Source organism: Cylas formicarius, unplaced genomic scaffold, assembly GCF_029955315.1.
Source record: "Cylas formicarius isolate icCylForm1 unplaced genomic scaffold, icCylForm1.1 PGA_scaffold_4__25_contigs__length_36172078, whole genome shotgun sequence".
NCBI classification, from domain to species: Eukaryota; Metazoa; Arthropoda; class Insecta; order Coleoptera; family Brentidae; genus Cylas; species Cylas formicarius.
The window spans coordinates 7,039,147-7,052,667 of NW_026844334.1; the positions used below are offsets into that span (position 1 = coordinate 7,039,147).

The window sequence follows — 13,521 nt, forward strand, 5'->3', positions numbered from 1 at the left end:
TAATACTAAAGAATACGCTAATTGTTGGATGTTTATTCTACACGCACTGACTAGGCTAGACTTGCAATAACAAAGTTTTGTTTCGCAGATAAAGCCAGTGGTGCATTCACGCACCAGTAAATATTTTCAACAAATAAAGCATAATCAAAATAGTATACAATACAAATCCAAAATATATTTTTTTACTATTTTGGATTTACTTGAAAATGTGATACACTTTTTGAAGTCTAAGATAAGATCTTTCCATTACACATAAATTAGCGATTTCTACGGTTTTATGTCCTTTAGTAGTGATAATAATAAAATTTATAAATGGATGTGCAAAAATATTTCCGGGATGTGACAAAAAAAATCATAGAACAGGTGGTGCATTAACGCACCACTGGAACAAAATGGGTTAATTTATATCAAAGGACTCTAGCCATCCAGATGACCCGATTTGTAGCCCTTGGATTTTCCACCTCGGGGCTGAATAAAAAAACTAGTGCACAAATTAGAGAGAAATTATTGAATTGTGTTGACGAAGCCTTTACTAATCTAAAACCTACTATAAGTTATATTTAAAATTTAGTTTTTTAATGGATAAGTCTGCAGAAAATTTTCTAGAGGATTGGAAATAGAATTTATTGAAATGTAATTTAGGTAAAATAATTTTTTCAAAGAAAATGATTTTCTTTGTTGGCAAATATGGAAAAAAAACTTAATAGTATATACTATACATTTTTTTTAATTAAAACTCCGAATTATGTTGACATAGATTTTTCTTTTAGTTGTTTACTATGAACTTGATTTTAGTTTTTGAATTAACTAATAATACTGGTAATATGCAGTGTAAAGAATTGTTAGAAGGGAATTAAACAAAAAAATGGAAATTGTTGTTGCCAAATAAAAAGCAAAAATATATTAAAGGCTTCTAAAGCATTGAATTCGATGATTACCGTCAAACACAAGGAAAGACGTTAAAAAAATGTTGATAGTTTTCGAGTTTTTGTTCAAACGATCATTGTATCTTGTAGTTCGGTCAAATTTCAACAATAAAAAATCCCTCCGTATTGGGACTCGGTGCAATTTTTAATTAGACTGGCAAATTCGGAAAATTGCGCGCTTCGATCGGATATTTTGTTCGACCGTTATCTAAAGCTGTTCGCGTCGGTGGGTATGAATATAGAAAGGTCAACGGTCAATATTATTATTAATGCAATCCACGCATAATGGTGCGGTTTTAATCAAAGTTACTTTAGCAATTAGTTTAATCATATGCAATCGATAATTGTTGCGGTGTAATAATAATTCGTATCTGGTCGTTGTCGTGTGTACGACACACGCGGGATAGTAATGTGTCTACTCTTCCAGTCTGTTACTTGCAGATGAATCTGGTCAATCCGATAATGGCAGTGAAACGACGTCATCTGTTTTAGTTTATTCTCCAATGTACTTACGTTATCTTATTACGTTATAAACTTAATGGTAAGCCAATAAACAAAATTGGCAATAGTGGTAAAGCTTCTCTGAAAGTATTTCCTCAAGAGCAAACATAAAAAATATAAAAAAAGAAAATTCTTATGGTACTTACATTCAAAAAGTATGCCGACTATATGCTGCATCCATTGACCTCTACAACCCTGAAAATTTTGCCTGTAGCTCACATCTTTAAAAAGAACGACAACCATTCTGCAAGAACCTATTGTTCAATAGAAATCATATCATACTGTGTTAAAATATTTCAATACGCCATCATACACTGAGTGTGAGAAGCACCATGCTAGGATATCTTGCGATCTTAAAAGGGTTTGACTGTATCCGAAATTCTTTTGATTATAATAGAAGAATACGAAATTCGTAGAATTGGTTTGGACTGGATTAATCGTTAACAAACCTCAACTCCAAACTATCATCATAGAGTGATAGAGGCAAGGTTTAAGCCTAATTTTGTTTTACTTTTCATTAATGAAACTCCTGCTCATCTAATTAATCTGAGTTTATCGAAGTTCAAGTTTAATCTCCTTACACTGTGATCAAACTCTCGAGACAGAATTAGTTCAACCCTGGTTTAACACCAATCAACTCTTTCTGAATGTTTAAAGAACAAGTGTAGTGGTATCCAAAGGCCCACAAAACAATAAATGCGAATGTCTGGTCGGGCGGGGAATCAGTTCAAATATAAAGCAGGCTAAATTGTTAATAACTAGAACTCTACGAAACCCCATCTCAGGAAACTCAATGCCAGTTACTTTCTTCAAAGCTGCAAAACCGGGTAAATAACCTCCAGTCCGTGTAATTTAGTTCATTATTTTTTATTGAAAGTAGAATAGGTCGGGGAACCTTTGACATCGACGGAAAGCTTATTAAAGACTTTAGAAGCTTGAAAAGAAACTCGGAAAAGCTTAGAATGCCTCGTTTGTTGTATTCATTGATATTTTAACAAAATTTTAATTTCATATTTTTGTCCAACATATCTTTATATTCACAATTCTCAGTAAGTTGGAAGCATATGGGAAAATTTTAATTAATAATTTTAGGAAGAAAAGGTATTCTTAATTAAAACTTACTAAGATATATTGTATAAAAAAATTTAATTTATGAAAAATAAGATAGCGAACACATGAATGGAAAGTGTAGATCATTAATTTTCTGAATTTTTCGACCGAAATTCGGCAACCGTAACCTTAAAAAAACATTTCGAATGGGAGCAAGAAGATGAACTTGATACACAACAACATTTATTCTCCAAGAAAAGAGGACAAAAGAGGGTAGTATAATAAACAATTTAAAAAGTTACCCAGCTTTGCCTCATCAAAATCTCCAACAATGACGTCTACTTCTACAATACTAAGCATGCGCGAAGCAAATAAACACCAAACCCCCTTTTCGTATCATTTAGACAGAATAATGGCGAAAGTTTGGGTATTGTAGGTGGTTTTCTGCACGAAAACATTGAAAATCAATGCTCCGAATTTCTTGTTCGTTTATTTCAAACCTCTTTGTTTATGCGTCGCAAATAAACGACCAAACAATACGTATCGAATGGCGTCGGATTTTCCCGAATCCGAGTCGATCGTTGATCCTTTAATAACCTCGTAATTAAATATCGATTTCTGATATCAACCGTTTTAATTATAAAGGTTCCGCTCAGTTTATTTTCATTAAATTGGATAAATCTTTGGATCGCCACAGAATCATAATCCGCTAGCGCTCTGCTGGAATTCCGCCGATAGTTTCATCGCTGCCGCCATGCCGTTAAATTGAAAATGCATATGTAGGGGGCGCCCACTTGTTTGAGTTTGAGCGAAATCGTCATTTTTGTTTAACGCTTTTGTAATCTGTGCTTTATTTATATCTACCGTCTAATAACACGAGGATATATACGGGGCGCTTGGCCAAACAACCAAAAATATAATCCAAAAAAGTTATTAATTAAAACTAATGAACCAAACATACCGATTCTGTTTCTAGCAATTATGGTTAATACTAACTTAAAGATTCTTCTGTATTCTGTTCTCTCAAATTTAACAATCCCAAATATCACTTAACAATTGTTAAATCGATTGTTAACTTAGCAATCACTTTTTGCTCTTATTTTTGCTTGTGGTATTTGGCAGTAGCATTTTTTGATGTAAACTTTTTAGCTGCTTTAGGAAATGTAAAAAATAAATAAATGTTGACACTATTTCATTACTTTATAGGTCTTGGTTAGTTTCAATTTTATGGTGCTTATCAGATTATAGCAATTAATAAGCGGTTGATAATAAAATGAAATTGCTGATGTTTCGTCAATCATCCTGCTAGCTTAACTTAAACAGTTAGCAGTCCTGTTGGCTTAACTGATACTGCTTTAGTCAACCAAACCCAACCAAAAGATTTGTACATTGTGAGTCAGTGTGTGTGTATGTTTTTCATTCTTCCATTATCCAATCTAAAAATGTTTAATGAGTCTTCTACTTACTGGTCTAAGTAAACAAGTAACGAAATCAAACGCAGATATTATGTAGGTTATGTTCAATGCAGTTTGGCGCATTCTTCTTATTTCGTTCAATAACCAATTGGCAATGTCATTAGCAATATTGGTTATGGTCTTGTTTCATAGCTACTACTGTTAAGATGAAAGGAAGAAACAATATTGTTATTTAACCATGATCATAACACTGTAGAAACAGAATAGTTCTGAATAATTGCCTCGAGTACAACGCCAATATTGAGCGAAATATTGACTTATATCTATTTTCGTTGGGTTTTTGTTTGGGGGGGGGGGTGTTCAGGGTTTATACGTATCTTCAGCTTGTTCATCGTATTAAGTAACATACAATTATACCTTTTCGTGTTTTTGGAAAACGGAAGTAATTATTTATTTAATCAATACATTTTTTAAATTTTGATTCAACCAAAAGATTTTTTCTAAAAGACGCCAAAGAACCGTTACAATTAATCTAATTAATAAAATACAATCAATATAAAAACGTATTTAGTGGCTTTAATGAGCAAAATGTAAAAGATGTAAGATGTAAGAAAAGAAGAAAGAATTAAAGTTTGTTAAAATTTCCTTTTCGCCTATCCCAAATTTCTGTTACTTTTGGAAATACTGGGTGATTTATAAAAATCGCCGAAATTTTGTATGATACGTATAAATCGCTTGATTTTAACACCAAATAATTAAAAATAAAAGTGTTTTTATTGTTAACTTCCAGATTCTGTTAAATAGGAATCAATATGTTGCCGAATATTTCGATTGCTTCTAACGTAAATGTCGTAGGAGTCTTCACCACTTTTCAAATAAAGTCTTTTAAATTGGCAAACACATTTTTTAAACTCCACATGGCATAATTGTCATGTCAAGCTATTTTAAAAAATACTTTATTTCTACTACGACTTTAGTTGCATAGACATCTTAAAACTAATATCACATTTGATTTCAAAATGGCGGTATTAAAGTGGAAATGTTGTTTGTGTGCCGCCATCACCTTTTTTTTTTAATATGGAACTGGAATTGGCTTCTAATCATTTACAAAAATTGTCGTTTTTAAGATTCCGGAAAGAAAGCAAACAGTAAAAAAAGAAATTCAAGTCTATATTTAAAAAAACCAAGTTGATATTGTTATTTCTGAAACGAAACGTTGTAGGTAAAATCTAATCTTTTTCAACACATTTCTATTTTTTAAATTTCGGAATCATTTTTTTTTTATTAAATCACCCTGTATTTTAGAATGAACGAAAATTAGGATATTAATAGACATTCAGGAGTGGCTACTGTTTGGATGGGATTATATGGATAACTTTTAAAAAAATTAAATCTACAGAGTCAGATAGATAAAATAAAAATTATGCATGCCATAAAATCATGAAAATCAAAAAGTTTTAAATTAATTTGTTTGTTTTAAATACGCATCTTGGCAAAAATTAGCTTAGCTTTTTATAAAGAATCCAAAAATTCAGACAAATGCAGGTTTTAATTTAAAATTTTAATGTTGCCAGTCAATAGTAGTTCACAATGGCAAAAAACAATTGAATTTCCAAGAAACTTATTTTGAAGCCCATAACTTTTGCATAACTTTTTTTTATTTTCGAAACTGAAAATAAATCTGATGAGGAGAGGGCGTCTCATTAATCGACGCATTTAGCCGGAACCTGATAGTTTAAAAATTCAAAACGTAAACGTAAAAATTTTTAACGTCGATATAGACTTTGGACTTGGTTCCCCTCGCTTCCCCTACTGATCACCCAGGCCCATTCGACTTCCGAATGGCAAAACCTGCGAGGTCGGCAATACTTTCAAAAACTTTCACAAAACTCACAAGAAAAGTAAAACCACTCGATTCAAACAGATAACAATATTTTTGAAATGAATACAAGAGAAGCTCACAACAGAATCTGATTACACTGTCAAATGTCTCAACGCGACATAACCTCTTTGTCAAAGACCTTCCGACGGCGTAATTTTAATCACGATCCGTTTCCTACGGACAGATCTGTTTATCCACCAGCGAAACATCAGAATTAATTATGCTAGTCTCTAATTGATTGCCAAACAATGAGCGATTTATTTCCCCGATTTCGGGGGCCCCTGTTATATTCATTTCCTTTCGGTCCCGGGATTTAAGCCGGGTCGAACCACGACTCCCCCCGGCTGCGGCTGGCATAGCGATTCCATCAGCGTTGACATTAAGTCAACAGAGACAAAACAACTCGTTAGCCAAATTGAGTTTCGAATTTCGTGACGTCAGAAATGATTATTGCGTTCCGGGCCAAAGTATTTTAACCGAGTTTTCCGTCTCGGACTGTAGTTTGACGTATATATAAACAAAGTCGGAACGTGACGTTTCTTCGTGTTCGCATTGTTTAGTCTTCAAGTTGGGAGCGCTTCGTTCAACGCGTCTCCCGATAGATCCGTCAAAAAAAAAACCTGAACCCTCTGGCCTTCCGCAGGGTTCTCATCAGGGACCCTTATTATTCATAACTTATATGGATTTAGAGAAACGCGCTGTCTACTCGAAACTATACAAACTTGTTTTAGATGTTGAAGACCGTGAAAAATTCCAGAGCGATCTTAATAGACTCTAGATCTTTTGTAATCTGTTTTTCAACATAAAAAAATATTTCCGATTTATTTCTATTACAAGAACTAAATCACAAATAAATTGGTTAGGTACATTATATTAATATTATTATTATTTATAAATATTCTGGTTTTCTTCTGAGTCGGTAGTTGGTGAATCGAACTTTCTGACGTTTCGTCAATCAATCAATTTCATGGTTTCATGACAATGCATCCGGTTATACTATTTTATGATAAGCAAGGCTGATATTTCAAGTAAGTTTTCATGGTATATAATGCTAAACGTAATGCGAGATTGCGATTGCGATAATGCAGGAATTAAAAAAAGAAAATTTCTGCATGTTGTTCCTTGTCAAAATCCACACATATTATTCTTTATTAATTATTCTGTTTAGATATTTGAACATGTTACAACTTATTTAATACATAATTTTTAGATATGCTAATGGAAGTCGTACTTTTTCGGGTGGTGTCTCAGACGGAATTTTGTGTTTGATACAAGAACTTTTTGTATGTGGTCGGTAATGTTTTGAATCTAAGGAAGGACAACAGTGTGAGGTTGCTATCGGACTCATTTTCTTTGGGACACTGCGGAGAAATGTATTTTGGAATAGAAGGCTTAATACATCAGATGTGTAAATTATTTGTGAGAACAGATGCTTGATGTATTAATTATTGGTCCAGTGATTCTTTCTTGTTATGATAGTAAGCTCTGTAAGAGAATTTAGGCATCGGTCTGTGTAAGTTTGGTTGTCAGTGAACTGAATGAATTTAAATAGCCAGGAAAATCTCAGAGGGATTCTGGACCATGCAGTCGCATAAGAAAAATATTATTATTCCCCATATTATGGACGGTGTAGGTACGGCGGCGCTTAGAGTGGTCTTCTCGTTTTGTCTACATTCCACGACATTATGCAATAAATATAATGCAGAAAATACGGTGATTTTGATGTTTGGATGCTTGATGTTTGCATATTTGTATATTTTTCGGACCCTTTTTCCAAATAACGTTATGTTTTTATAGCGCTCTATATCTAAAAAATGTTATTTTATTAGTATACGTAACTATGACATGAATGTTTGTTCCATGTCAGGCATAATTTGTTGTTTGGTTTGGTTGTATATACATCACGAAACAGAGTTATGTCAATATTTTACTCAGGAAGCACCGCTAGTGTATTGTTACAATATTCCTGACTTAGTTTCAAAATTAGGAAATGCTCTGTATATAAAAGAAGAATAGCGCCTGGTTATTGACTCAAGTAAGGGTGGTTTAAAAGGCGTTTTATTGCTCTATGGTAACGAACTGGTCTCAGTTCCCGTTGCACATTCGATATATTTAAAAGAAACGTATGAAAATTTAGGAATAAAGTACCAAGGAAATTAGTGTGTTAGTTTCTATGGTTTACTAGTGAGTGAAATAGTCGGACAAGATCTAGACATTGGACTAATGGCCCCGTAGAATAAGCTTTACACCTGTTAGCAAAATTGTATTAAGAGGTAGCTTTGTTGACCCCTAAAAAGTTTTACTGCCTCCTCTTCATATCAAACTTTGCTTGATACAGCGGATTAATAATAATAAATAAATAATAATAATATAATGATATAATTTCTAATTAGTGGTATAAAAACAACATGTAAAAAAAGTTGGTCTTTTGCCATTCCCTATGCCTACCTCGCACATTTATTGAGAACTAAAAACATTCTAATTGTAGGTTAATCTGTATTAAATGAGCTATTTATATACACATAGCAGATCAATTGATAACTTCACTGAGACGAGTGACGTCTGAACTGTTTAGTAGTGACGTGACCGAAGAAAACAGCAAAAGAGAACAGGGAGAGCCGAATAGACCAACTGTGTTATCTGAAAGTAAGCAAAGGAAACGCGAAGATGATTTAATAGAAACCAACTAATTAAACGCATTGTCAATAATGACTAGTTTCGAATAATTAAGCATAATTAGGGTTTAACAGTTGGAAATATTGTGTAATTATCCACGTAGATAAAGTAAATTTATGTAATTTTATCTATATTAAGACCCCATATGTAATTACGCACCATTAATTTACAATGCTTAATTGGATGTATTTGTACAAAAGTTTTTTATTTTGATTATCGGGCCTAGAAGTATACAGCACACACATATTGTATAGTATTAGCGAAAATGAATAGTCATTTTCCCACTTCTAATTCCACCTTTAGTTTTCGAGTTTTATCAATTTTATTTAGAAGTATAAGCATATAAATAATTGAAGGAATGACAACTTGGACATATTTTTATAGACGTCAACTATACTTTTTTTTACTTATTTGTAAAGGGCGGGAGTCAGGGGGATCTAAAAGTAGAGTTTTCTTCTTATTTCTCCAATTTCTTCTAATTGGTGGATGTTGGTGACAATTCTGGCATACTCCTCTCGATCTTGTGTGGCTCTAAAGAGTGCGTGCGCATCGAGATTTCTCCAATCCCTTATGTGTTTTAGCTATGAATGTTTTTTCCTCCCTATGCCTCGTTTTCCTTCTATCTGGTACTTGGAATTTCGAAATATATGACCCAGATGGGCAGATTTTCATCTTTTTATTATTGCCCATTCCATTTTATGCTTCAACATTTGTTGTGTGATCTGTCCAGGGAATTTTGAGTAGTCTTCTAAATATCCGCATTTCAAAGGCCTCCAATCGATTCATCACGTTGGCCTTTATAGTCCAGGTTTCTACACCATATAGCAGTATGGAGTAAATATAACATTTTACAAAACGATATAGAAGCGTTAAGTCCACTGTTGCTTAACAATGCTGTTCTGACTTGCTCGATCCTGCTACGTATCTCTAGATCTTCAGTTATCCTACTACCGAAATATCTGAACTTGGTGAACTTTTGGATGTTCTTGTTTTGCACAGCACCATTACCTTCGTCTTGTCTATATTGATCTTCAGTCCCAGTCGTTCTCCTTCAATGTTTATTCTATCTATTAGTCGTTGTAGCGCTTCTTGGCTGTCGGCTATTATGACTGTATCATCAGCATAGCGAAGGTTTTTAACAGTAGAGTAATACTGTAGAAATTTTAGCGGCGTTGTCAAATTGTGCGTATTATCGTCAAAAATCTACATTTTCAGAAATCTAAGCACGGATCCTTCTAGATTTTTTCGATTATATTTCCGTAAAAAAATCCGCCGCGTTCCGTTCGCCACCGAAACGTGACAAAAAACGTGACTAAGCTGAACTAAATCCTTCGGTTTGTTAAAGCCGTGGCCGGGTAAGTAATGCCGCAAAATCCCGCCCCGATAAGGAAATTTTTATTCCACGTCTTGTACCTAAATCCTATAAATAATGTAACTTCTATCTTTAGGTATCCCTGAGGTGAAATACTGCGCGCGATCGAACATTGCGTCCGGATATTCCGGAAGAAAGATGGCGCGCGATTTAAAATTAAAATCAAATTTGTCGGACGCAAATATAATATACATTTGACTTATTAGTAAAATCAACTTACAAGGGTTTTATAGGTGGACAAAACGATTTTTTTGTCAATGCAGTGCGATGGTCAAGTTTTTATTCATAAACCTAGAGGGAATGTAACATTAAGACAAGATCACAATACAAAACATCTTGTTCCGACTCGTCCGATCCTTTACAACCGATAGGCATCGACACTTTCATTTGACAACCCAATCAATCATACCACTTCACAGACACAGCGGGGAATTCGAATTTTCAATAATAGGCAAAGGATACAATTTCAATGAAACTATATTTTGTTACATGAACGAATTATTTGATTTTTTCTACATAAAATTTTAAATGGAAACCAAATTGAATTAATGAACTAAAAGGGATTATTTTAAATAATTCATGGGTCTTCCAACGTTCCAAATTAGTCGATCGATAAAATTATTTGTTTTTTTTAGCCAAATTATTTGTTTTGTTTAACCAGTGTTCATTACATTACATTTCGTTTGAAGAGCTGCAATGTCTAAATAACCGTGTGATTAGGTCAAATTTATGTTTTCGAAAATTGCGCTACTTACACCAGGGATATAAAAATTATAAAAATTATTACGAATCTTTATTCTAATCAAAAAGCAGTGGTAAAAATAGAAGGGAATAACACCGAAGAAATAGAAATCCGTCGAGGCGTTAGGCAGGGGTGCGTGCTATCACCGATGTTATTTAACCTTTACTCAGAGGAAATAATGAAACGAGCACTGGACGATGAAACGAAAGGACTAAAGATTAACGGAGTGCCTATCAACAATATAAGATATGCGGATGATACGATCCTGATAGCTACCAACCTAAACGAATTACAGATTGCAGTAGACAAAGTTAATACATCGAGTGAAGAGTTCGGACTGTCACTAAACGTAAAAAAGACAAAATTTATGATAATATCAAAAACAGCACAAAACAATTCACAAATTCATATAAATAACCACTCCATAGAAAAAGTTGACAGTTATAAACACTTAGGTACAATTGTAAATAAAAATAACGACTGCTCTGAAGAAATCAAAACTAGAATAAGACAGGCGAGAACAACATTTGTGAAAATGAAAAGAGCGCTCTGTGGCAGCGATCTCAGCTTGGATTTAAAAATCAGAATGGTGCGATGCTATGTTTTGTCGGTACTGTACTATGGTGTAGAGGCTTGGAAACTGGACATAAGGAAACTGGAGGCGTTCGAAATGTGGTTGTACCATAGAATACTTAAGGTAAAATGGACCAATAAAGTGACCAACATGGAAATCCTGAAAAGAATAAAAAAGGAAAAAGAAATTATCATTACGGTAAAAAAGCGTAAACTTCAGTACCTTGGACACGTCATGAGAGGAGAAAAGTACCAACTACTCCAACTGATATTACAAGGAAAAATTGAAGGAAAGAGAAGTGTAGGAAGAAGGCGTCACTCATGGATGAGAAACTTACGTGACTGGTTCGGGTGCACCACAAACCAACTATTTCGGTCGGCTGTGTCACGAATACGAATAGCACTGATGATTGCCAACCTTCGCAACGAAGACGGCACTTAAAGAAGAAGACACAAGTTGAAATATATTAGAACCGTATGAAACAATTTTAGAAATGCCAACTTACCAAAAACGCTAAAATTTTTGGAGATATTATTAGAATTTTGATAAAAGCGAATGTAATAAACGAAAAAAGAAAAAGAAAATAAATAAATTATACTACCTCTAAATTGGACGTTAATATATTAACTACCTATTCTGGACTACTTTAAATAAAAATTCTTAGTTCTAAATATACATATCAAAACAAATTCCCTTATTATTATTATAGGTTGTTACCCTGCTGCATTAGTGGGGTGGGAAAAAATATATATAATTATTGATTTTTTTTGGATACCATGAAAAATTCTGGACACATTTCCTATATAATGTGCATAGCGATTTAACCGTGTCCTGAATATTTCACATTCTATGTCAAAAATGACATTTGCAGCCCAAACAATATCTGCAAATCTTTTCCATACAGGATCATTTAAAATGCTCTATTAACTTACCCTGTAGAAAAATAAAGAAATTTAGTGTACATAATATGCAGAAACTGCGAACTTTAAGTATAGAAATGTATTCACGAAATATGTCTAGAATTTTCCCAGGAATCGAAAAAGGCAATACCGGTTGACACAAGAAAGTGGGAATACTCTATACCTTTTAAACGGCTTGAGATAGCGATTTGAAATTTGGAAGGAATATACGCTGAATGTCCAATTTTTTGACAATATGTAGTCAACGGTTGCACTTAACAGTAACTTTCGAATTTTAAACGGCACAACCTATATTTTTTTGCATTTTTGGATTCAGAAGATCATTCTAGGTAGGATAGGATGCGTTTTTTATCTTTTTTTTTGTTTTTTTAAATCTTCTTTTAATTTTTGAAAATTGTGTCTAGGAGGCTGTGACCATCATAAATACTATTCACCGGGTCACCTGATTTTTACATGTCTAATGGCAAATAGCATTTAATGTAATGAACTATTATTTTTTTAGCATAACCTAGTTTTTTCAAATAGCACCCCAGTGGGAGCAAAAACTTTTTAAAACGTACTTTTTTTGCAACACCAAAATTTTCAAAATCCGTTAAAAATTAAGCTCACAGGAAGGAAAAAACCAGATAAGTAAATACATTTTTATATAAACAAAATATTACTTAGGTGGCTTTGCTTCTATTCATTATTAATTTTCAAGTCGGTAAGATTAAAAATGCAGAAGAAACTCTCGACCAGCTTATGCAGTGGAAAGAACAAAACAGAGTAGTATTTAAAAAAAAAAATTAAAAGTCAAGGGAGAGTTTTTTCTGAGATTCAGCGATTAGAAGTTTTTGTTAAAAATGGCAAAAACTTGATATGCTTTTGGAATACGGGGATACAGTCAAAAACTAAAGTAAGTTTTGTATGTAACGTACGTCATAAAGTACAAGCACTTTTTACCGGAAACTCAGAAGAACAAGACAATAGAATTTTTTTTTTTGTTTTCAAATTCAAAATCAAAATTCAACAGCATATTTTGAAAATCTGTTATAAATTAAAACCTTAGCAATGTCGTTAGAATCGGTTTGAAAGTGGTATATCAACGTGTGTTACCTTAAGACAAGTTTTACATTGAGACAAATTATCACATTCATTTATTTTGGAACCGGAGTTTTGTATTTATTTGAATTAAATAAGTGCGACAGATATTTACTTAATATACAATTTATTTGATGAAACTTTCATAGAATGTTTTCAAACTGTCCTTCTCCTTGTATACGATACTCCCTAGATCTAGAAAAACCCTTCCTAACATTTCTGGAGTAATACTATCACATACAGTCGATATTATCGCTGAAGTTATATAAACACGGTACCCCCAAACAAAAAAATCTAACGGTGTCAAGTCGGGTGACCGTGGGGGCCAATTGACTGTTAAGATTAGTCTATCCCCGTAAACATCACGTAGGGATTCAGTGACA

The 13,521-nt window shown here is 33.3% G+C and overlaps 1 protein-coding gene across 3 annotated transcripts in view; it reads left to right on the plus strand.

Moving 5' to 3' along the window:
• LOC132700896 (uncharacterized) overlaps positions 1-13,521 on the plus strand; it is a 189,422-nt gene that overhangs the window by 84,647 nt on the left and 91,254 nt on the right. The gene's annotated exons all lie outside the window — the stretch shown is intronic.